We start from the raw sequence: 10,164 nt of genomic DNA on the forward strand, positions 1-10,164 counted from the left end.
CCAAGGAATTCAGAGGACGCGCTGCACGCGAACGCCGCTGTGGCGACGGGCCTGCGAAACGAGCTGGACGCCAGCGTCTCGTAGGTGCACGAGCACGCTGCTCGCGCAACACAGAGACGCAGCGTCTGAGGTAAAGAGCTCTCATGGAAACAAAGACGTCTAACCCACGTCAAGAAAACCCGAGTACGATGCAAGTGGACAACACGGAGGGTACCTCAAGAACCGCATCACAATGGACGTTTGATGAAAATAGTGGCAAAACGACAGGCAAAGCCCACATTGAGTGGCTTCAAGCTGGCCGTAAAGGCAGGTCAGCCAAAGAAAAAAAGTCAGCTGAAGAACGAGCTACGCAACCTGTGAAGCCAGACGCCGAATCTCAACCGCAACGTCAATGCAGCACTAGGATGCGGCCATTCCCTACTGATGACTTCAAAATTGTATTCCGCCCGCAACCAGGACTAGATCTTTCAAAATGAACACTCATCGAGGTTACACATGCCATCGGAAGATCTAGTGGCTTGGCCCAGCAGGACTTCTATGACCATGTGCGAGTGCAGGCGCAAAAAGTAGAGAATGTGATCATCGCAAGCACAGCAAGTACTGAACGAGCTTCCAAACTGCAAAGTATAAATGCTATACAGCTTGGTGGAGTAATATATCAAGTGAATCCGCACATTCGGCACCCCGATGATGTGTGCCGCGGAGTGATCTACGGCCTCGAACCAGGAACAAGCCCCACAAAGATTGTTGCAGGACTTCGCGTAGACCCAAGATACCACGTCCTTGGCGCGCGCATGCTGGGATCATCCACAGCTGCAGTTATCACTTTCGACGGGCAGCGTGACTTACCTTTTCACGTGACTTACCTCAGTGGAGACTACCGATGCAAGCCATACCGGAAGTCCATCCAATATTGCCGAACCTGTGGCGCCCTAGGTCACCGACAAGACATCTGCCCTCAGCCGGAAGCGAACTTCTGCTACAAATGCGGCCACGACAAGGACACAGAACCACATGACTGCCAACCGATGTGCAAGATCTGCGGAGAAGACCATGAGACTGCTGGAAGGGAATGCAAGAAGAAACTCCGCAGCAGCCCCCCTCCTTATCAAGTAAGACGCCACCAGCTCGATAACGCCCGCGCCCGTGAGAATCACTGGAGTGCTTGCACCAATGATTATCCGGGTCAGTTATCACACCAGAAATTTCACCGGCCCCCTCTTTTCCCCCAAAATTTGACCGAAGTCGCTCTCGCTCTAAGAAAAAAGGTCGCTCTGGATCCCGCACGCCATCACGGTCTCGCTCCGTTAGGGGAATCAGTTACGCCGCCGCGGTGACCGGTAGTGACGGGCCCAGTTCTCTAAATACTACAAGTGCCTCGACCATCTCGCCTGCTCAGACAGCGACCATCCGGGCTCTAGAAAATAAAGTCCAAGATCTACAACGGAGGATACAACAACGCCCACCAGCCGAGTGTAGCACACTAGAACTTGACGACAGCATACTAAAACAGACGGAAGCCAGAATAATGAAGCGGGTAGAAGAAAGGCTGCAAGCACATGAAGCGAAGATGCTCGACGTCGTCGAACGACACCTTGAAGCTTTCGAGAAAGCCCTCACTGCGAAACTCCTCGCATCCATAGACACAACCATAGAGAAAGTGGTTACTAAAATTATGGAAAAGGTAGACCCACTGACCCGTACTGTAAGCACGCTCGACACCAAGCTTGATGGCTTCATGGCACAACAGCATAACTTCATAACATATGCATACAAAAATTTCGTTACCCATGAGCAGCTGGTAGAGCAATCAGGGACCAAGCGGAAAGAGCGAAAAACTTTAGGGGATGAAACTGCAGCGGAAATTCGATCTACAGCACCAAACGACCAGCACCAGGCGGGAATCAACTGCCAGAATGGCAGCTCCCACACATAGACAGTCTGAGCCACTCCCCACTCTTTGAATTTGGCACTGGGATTGCAGATCCTACAGACCTCGTTCTGCAAACTTGCAAGAATATGTTAAAACAAATAATCCAGATATGATCGCGTTGCAGGAAACCCACACCGAAAAAATCAAGCTCCCTGGCTACAGCACTCTCACATGCACACCCCGCACCACAATTCTAGTCAAGAAGACTCTAACCGCACAGGCTCATGAAATTGAAGACATTGGCATCGAACACACCATCGTGGAGATAATCCACACTCGGAAGACTCAACAAAGCTTATACCTGGCCAACATTTACAGTCCTCCGCAGGAGCAGTTACACCAATACGACCACTTCGTCCTCGAGCTCCATCAAATGGTTAACGGCAACCGACTCGTCATGGTTGGGGACTTCAATGCTCCACACGCGGCCTGGGGCTATCACAGCACCACCAAGAAGGGGGCGCGTGTTCACGACGCTGCGCAGCAACACGGTCTGACGCTGTGGAATGACTTGCTCCATCCAACCGGAGTTGGCAACAGCGTCTCGAGGGATACTAATCCTGATCTCACGTTCACTAGAGACGTGCACAACGCAACGTGGACAAGGCTACCAGACACTCTAGGGAGTGACCATCACATAATTCAAATAGACGTCGAACAGGCTCACCGCTCGCTCAAGACAGGAAAAGCTCGGCTCACGGACTGGACCGCCTACAGGAATGAGCTTGATGATGATTCGACTATCGAAGACATTGAAGCCTGGTTAAACAGTATTGTAAGTTTTGCTGATGGACATACCAAAACGATACACTTGAACGAGGACAATTCGGCAGTCGATAATCATCTCCTTCACCTATGGGAAGCTCGAAGATCGCTTATTAAACGATGGCAACGGCAAAAGCTCAACCGCAAGCTGAAGCGCCGCATCGCCGTACTCACTAGACAGGCACAGGAGTACGCCGAAAACCTTGCGAGCCAGAACTGGCGGTCCTTCTGCGACAAACTTCAAGGGACATTGAGTACAAAGAAGACTTGGCGCACTCTTCGAGCCCTGATTGACGACACCCACACCAAAACTAACTAAAGAAATACAGTTAGGCGGCTCATACACTACTATGAGGGCACAAAGCACCAGTTACTCCAAGAACTTCAAGCAAAACTTTGTGGCTCGGTTAACCAGCAAGCTACCTCCATCAACAATTCGACGCCCAGGGAGTACCGAGGAGCACCGAACGAAGCACTAGACCAGCCTTTCACGCTGGCAGAGCTACACGCGGCCCTTGCTAAGCTTACGCGCAACACAAGCCTGGGAAAAGACAGAGTGACCAATAAGCACCTACGACAGCTACCGCACCGGCGTTGACGGCGCTCCTTCGGCACTATAACGACTGCTGGAGGAAGGGCGAGCTACCACAAGCCTGGAAGCACTCAGAGGGGACCATGGTACCCAAGCCAAACAAGCCCATCTCGATTTCGAATCTTTGTCCCATTTCCCTTACATCTTGCGCTGGGAAACTCTTTGAGCACATGGTAAACCAGCGGCTCACCACACATCTCGAAGACAATGGTCACTATCCGAACACCATGTTCGGCTTCCGCCAAATGCTCAGCACACAAGACGTCCTCTTGCAGATAAAGGAAGATATTCTTCTCCGCTTGAGCAAGCACAGTAAGTCATCTGTTCTAGCTTTGGACGTAAAGGGCGCATTTGACAATGTGAGCCACGAAGCCATTCTGCGTAGCCTGGAAGATGTCGGCTGCGGTGCCAAGACATACGCCTATATGCTGGCTTTCCTCACCAACCGCACTGCCACTGTAGGGATTGCCAATATCAGGAGCGAGCTTTTTCAACTCCCTAACAAAGGCACGCCGCAGGGCTCAGTGATATCACCAGTGCTTTTCAACTTGGCCCTCCTTAAGCTCCCACGTCTCTTGGACGCTGTCCCTGGGATACATCACGCGTTATACGCCGATGATATCACTATGTGGACAAAAGGTTCAAGCACGGGTGAACAGGAGGACCGACTTCAAGAGGCAATTAACATCACTGAAGGATATCTCAAGACCTGCGGCCTCCAATGTGCTCCGGAAAAGTCGGAACTGTTAGTACTTGCGGCACGCACCCGGGGTAGACCACCAAGCTACGACACTCCTGACCCACAAGTCTTTCTACGGGGAGTCCAAATACCACAAGTTGACACGCTTCGAGTCCTTGGACTACACATACATAAAGATGGGTCTGGCTCCGCTGCCCTACCCCGGCTGCAGAACACTGTGACACAGATCACCCACCTAATCCGAAGGGTGGCTAATCACCGCAGTGGCTTCAAAAAGCACGACACCCTAAAAATGGTACAAGCTCTCCTTTACAGCCGCATAACGTACGGAACTCCCTACCTCAACCTGAAGACAGCGGAGAAACAAAAACTTAATCTGCTGATACGAAAGGCTACAAAGCTTGCCCTGGGACTGCCGCCAGCCGCCTCCACTGACCGACTGCTTCGCATGGGAGTTCATAATACGTGGGAAGAACTCACCGAAGCACACCTCATCAACCAGGTCGAGAGACTCAAGCTGTCACTCACAGGGCAAGCCGTGTTTCGACGCACAGGATACCAGACCACTCTAGAACCCAACGAAGAACGCAAAGGCAAAATACTGTCACAGCTGCGAGAAAGCCTTGAAATTCAGCAGATCTCTCGGAACATGCATCCTCAACATCACCGAGAAAGGCGGCTCGCCAGGGTTAACATGATCCGGAAAAAACATGGCAATGACCCGCAGGCGCGATACGTGGACGCAGCCAAATATCCGAGACGTAATGACTTCGCGATTACCGTCGTAGTTAACAAAGGCGTGGTACTGCCATCGGCGACTATCCTCGCCAAACGTGCGGAAACAGCTGAAGAGGCTGCTATAGCACTCGCCACCCAGACGAGTGAGGATCCCATCGTGGTCTTTACCGACTCACAAACAGCGGCACGGAACTACCTGAAAGGCAGGATCTCCACGGTGGCGATTAGGCTACTAAAGCGCATGGACAATCCTCCTCCCTACACATGCATCGTGTTGATTCCGGGTCATGAAGGTCTCGAGGGAAATGAAGCGGCACACACCGCAGCCCGCGAATGCGTCAACCGGGCATTCCCATACAAGATCCGAGACACCTCCCACTCAACAACAGAATCAGAGACAAGAGAAGCCATACCACTAACGTACCATGCATTACTGCAACATTATCGGCTCGAACGCAGGTTATACCCCCCGCCACATCCAAAACTCACAAGAGACGAAGGGACTTACTATAGGCGTCTTCAAAGCAACACGTTCACACACGGCGTACTATTGCACCATATGAGGCCAACGTTGCACAGCTACATCTGCCCTCACTGCAATGTGGCAGACACTCTGGCGCACCTCCTACTGCAGTGCAAAGTAAGCGTCCCAAGACTACGAGCAGCAGCACCAGATGCGGACCAAGACCTCCTCAGTGAAGCGTGGGAGGCTGCGATCTCTCAGCCGGACCTGGTCGAGCAGCGTCAACTCGTCGCTCGAGCTCGGCGGGCTGTCCAAGCCAGAGGGTTCCTGGAATAAGGAACCCTCCCACCTTTACTCACAAGCTTCTTTCAATAAATGTTTTCTCTCTCTCTCTCTCTCTAGTCTTTTTAGAATGGGCGTTAGAATTCAGACGGCGCTCTCATCGCGTCCGATTTTCATTTCTATGGCTACAGTGCCTAGAATATGCTTACTAGTGTGCCGACCTCGATATGTCCTCGCTCGCTGTCCAAGCGCATCGATCTCTCTCTATATGTACCTTTAACCCTGTCTTTCTAATCCCTCCTCACCGCCATCCCCTGTTTGCTACTGTTGAGGTGTCGCATCCTGATGCAGACAGTTACGGGGCTCCCTTTTCTTTTCCCTCCTATAAACATAAACACTTCCCCGACTGCGGCCGTCGCAGTGGCATGGAGAATGATGCCTTACACTGGCGGCCACCGGACGGCGATAGCAGCAAGGACCGTGCTATGCCGAGCCAATGGCCGAGCAGCCAGCCCCCCGAGCGGAGTGGTGTCGGCGGCGTCTCTACCACGGCCGCGGCCGTGTCTCCGCCACTTCACGCATGCGACAGGCGCCGATGAGCTCTCCTAGCCCACTTAGAACTGTAGAACGCTGGTTGGGGGCCGATGCGTAATGAAACCAATATTTTGTGTTGCACTTTTACAAACGCACGTTCACCTCGTTATCATTAATACGGTACACGATATCGAGTGTTTGAGCAAAAAATTACAAATAAATAAATGAATACGCGTGGTTTCCGAGGGAAAAAGTCCACTTTAATTAAGTTCAACAAAATTCAACAGTGAAACTTGCGGCATTTGGTTGATTTGTTTATGCCACAACATTTTCTATAAGCCATTTTTTTTCTATTGCTCAAAGTTAGGGTGAGTTCTTCGCATGAACTTCAATTATCTAATGAATTCGACGCCAGCTGAACTCATCAAACGTAAACAGCTTAATTTCATAACTATGCTATTCGGAACGCATAGTGCTGCAGCACATATCGAATTCGTTTTAATCTTTGAGGATATTGGACGCATTTATTGAAATACCCAGTACCGATGCGAACAATGCTGAGTGGTGCGAGAAAAATAATGAATATAAATGCAACAGCATTAAAGAGCTCATTTCGTAGAAATGCCGTTGTCGGCGACGCCGGTTTAAGCGAGAAATCATCTTGGCCGTGAAAAGAAATCGAAAGTTGCAAATAAAATGAAGGATACAAATCTGTAGTTTGAGTTCTTCATGGGGAATTTCTGTGATCCAACCATCGACTCTAATTTGAAGGAGCGCTAAATGTAGCAATCACTAAAATGTTTCTCACTAACGACCGCCACCGCAGTTAGTCTTAGATCCTTTCGCTTTATGTTTTTATCCTACTCGGCACGCTGGAGTTAAGCACTCTCCAGGAACAAAAAAACGAGGTTAACGCTGTCTTACCGACATATAGTGTTACGAAACGAAAACCAACTGCTGCTGTTCTCGAAAAGAAACCGAGATCAAAAAAGAAACCAAGATCCAAAAAAAAGAAAAGAAAGGTCTCTGCTTTTCGCACTACTTGTTGCCGAAGACCAAGTATATACGCCACCATAGCATTCTGCTCAGGGAGCAATTTCGTTGTCCGACAGCATCGAAGCACTCGATCAGCAGGAAGAGAGGAGGAGGAGGAAGAAAGTTTAAGCGGAAAGACAGGGAGGTTAGCCAGTTCTTAGACCGGAGAAGGTCAGGATAAGCCTCTGACCCCGCATGATCCGCTTACCAGCCAGACATTCCAGAATGCCTTCTACGGGGATCTACGCTATACACATGAGGCTGGGCTTACGGATCTGATGCTGCCTAAGTTCGCGGCAACTTCATAAAACGTCATGTGTAACCACCGGCTCTAAAGGCGTTCTATATTTCCCCACTTCATCCTCCCACTTAGTCCTCACTTTAGTATTTGGGTTACGAGCAGCCGTAAGCACATTCTATAACACATGCATGTTTTTCTGTTGTGTAACTTTTACGCTGCACTAAACTAGGCTCCCGTTTTTATTTCATAATCTTTATTTCTTTACCCCCAAGCGCATTTAAGTCTCTTCCTGTCCTTCCCACTTTTTCACTAATTCTGATCTGGCGCACCTAACGCCTTACTCTAACTTGGTACTTTGTGCGAACAGGTTTTAACACTTACTTCTTACATGTTGTTTGGAGTGTTATAGAACATCTACTGCGAATAATTGCGCAACCTAGGCGGCTGCACATATGTGTCATTCAGTGCCTGCTTTTTATATACCTTGCTCAGAAGCGTAATCGAAAGTTAAGTTTGTAAAGCGTCTCTTTTATCAAACTCTCCCTCTCGGTCTGTTTCTGTCGTTTGCGAGCTGCGTGCCATGACACCTCTACATTCTTTGTAGAACAAGGTGACATGGTCTCATATCCATTAGCCTAAAGTGACTCAAGGTGGAAAACCTTCTTTTTCTTCTTTCCAGTCGATTGTGTTCATTCATCCTTGCTCCGAGTAAAGCCCTCTGCTCCTCACGTGCTTTTGAACTGCCTCCAAGATCCGAACCACCACCCCTGTCTGTACCTTACGAGTTTTTGTAGCATGGCCTCTGTGATCGGCCAATATCTGACCAAACAATCATGTCGTGTGATAACATCCGCATACAAAGCTCTGTTATGTGATATCGTAGAGATGTCTTGATGATGACATAATGAAGTTTCATTTTGCCGACTTGGGACGTCACGATGACGACATGTGATGGCGTCATCTCATGACAGTGATTTTTTCTGCATCACTTCGCCTTGACATCGCGATGCTACCCCCAGTCATTTTTCATGTTAGGCAACACACTCAAGGCTTTCTATCTTTAGTAATTCATGATGCTGTTCCTTTAAGGTACAATACTTTGAGCAGAGCTTGCTTGTGCGGTTGAAGTCAGCAATGAACACAAAAAAATATTCCACATGAAATGAAAGCCTAAAAGAGATGACGGTGGAAGCCACGGGAAGTTGGGATATGCCATAAAAACCATCACGCATAATTCAATACGACGCTTTTCACTCTTTTCTGGCGGAAGGAAGCAAACAAGCGTTCACTCTATCGCTCTGACGGCACTCGCCAAGACTGATGCCTCCGCCGAGATATGCGAGGATATGAAGTGGCGCAATAGACGCGAAGTACCCCCAAAGGAAGCCTTCCATAGAGACTACTCGTGCGGTGAAATATTGAGCCGCGGCGTCCTGGGATATACATCTAAGAACGACGCTCGTCGGCGCCTGCGCAGTCTCCCACATCTTGTCTATACGAGCGCTTCTCTTTCTTTCTCTCGCTCTCTGTTGCCCGGTCTCTTAGTCAAACAGTCATGTAGCACGTGTGCTCATTGTAGCATGGCTGAGTCGCTCCGACGTCACCGGCCATTTCGTTAAAATCACGTGACCTGTTACGTCACCATTCTTGCCTATATCTACTTCGTTTCAACCACAATAAACGTTGTTCATCACCCGACTGCAGGCCCGCTTACACTCATATGTTGAGCTTCGCAAAGCGTGGCAACAAAGCATTGAGCTTTTAACGGTGAATCTGTTTAAAGTCGAGGTTAGGTCATGCACTGTGAACGAAAACTATCATCATCATAAACGGCCTCTGCCTTCTAGGGCAGGGTTCTCAAACTTAACTCAGGCATCGAGCCGCTCTCGGGCCGCACACACAGAATTTAGTCCCGCTGAGGCCGAGTCTCAGAAGAAGGTAAAAAAAGAGAGGGCTTAGTTCCTACACAGTGTCAGTAAACGTTACCACTGAAATGAAAGCATTTCTTGTATTCGATATACGGTTTATTCCTGATTGGTGATTGACATGTAGGGTTCAACGTCCCAATACCACCATATGATTATGAGAGACGCCGTAGTGGAGGGCTCCGGAAATTTTGACCACCTGGGGTTCTTTAACGCGCACCGAAACCCGAGCACACGGGCCTACAGAATTTTCGCCTCCATCGAAAATGCAGCCGCCGCAGCCGGGATTCGATCCTGTGACAAGAGGGTCAGCAGATGAGTACGTAAGCCACTAGACCACTGCGGCGTGGCTACGGGTCATTAGACAGTTATAGTTAAGCGTTAGCGTAATAGCGTAGGTTAAGGGAGTGGCGCTACCGTGCAGCAAACGTTCGTTGTAGGCAGCGTCTTATAATTTAGCGAAATAGCGCTTACGTGGTTTACGTGCCCCCAAATGGAATGGTGGCGCCACCTATTAGATAGTTAATAAGTTAAACAGTGAAATTTAAAAGAAAACGAGAATGTTTGCCTATGCCACCGCGCGAAGCATTGTTAGAAGTTTATTTTTGTGATAATAAACGTAAATAAATACGAACCACGTACAAAACGCGAGAACATCTACGTTGCCGATTTGTTTACATTGATCTTGTAGTTAGGCCTAGGCGCGTTTGAAATGGGAAGCTATCTCAAAAACTACGCCAACTTATCCGTAATACTAAGTCATCGAAGCTAACTGAAGGCAAGAGAAGCCACTTTGAACAGTCGTTTTCTGCGAACAAGGTGAATATTTCAACAACTACGCCAAAATCACTTCGAAGCGGGCGTACGAGAGCGCCGCCAGGTTTACGTACACTACGTGCACCTACGCTACCTTAAACCTGAAAAATACCGCGCGTACGGTAAGTGGTATTTACGTA

Source organism: Rhipicephalus microplus, unplaced genomic scaffold (genome assembly GCF_043290135.1).
Source record: "Rhipicephalus microplus isolate Deutch F79 unplaced genomic scaffold, USDA_Rmic scaffold_109, whole genome shotgun sequence".
Lineage (NCBI taxonomy): Eukaryota > Metazoa > Arthropoda > Arachnida > Ixodida > Ixodidae > Rhipicephalus > Rhipicephalus microplus.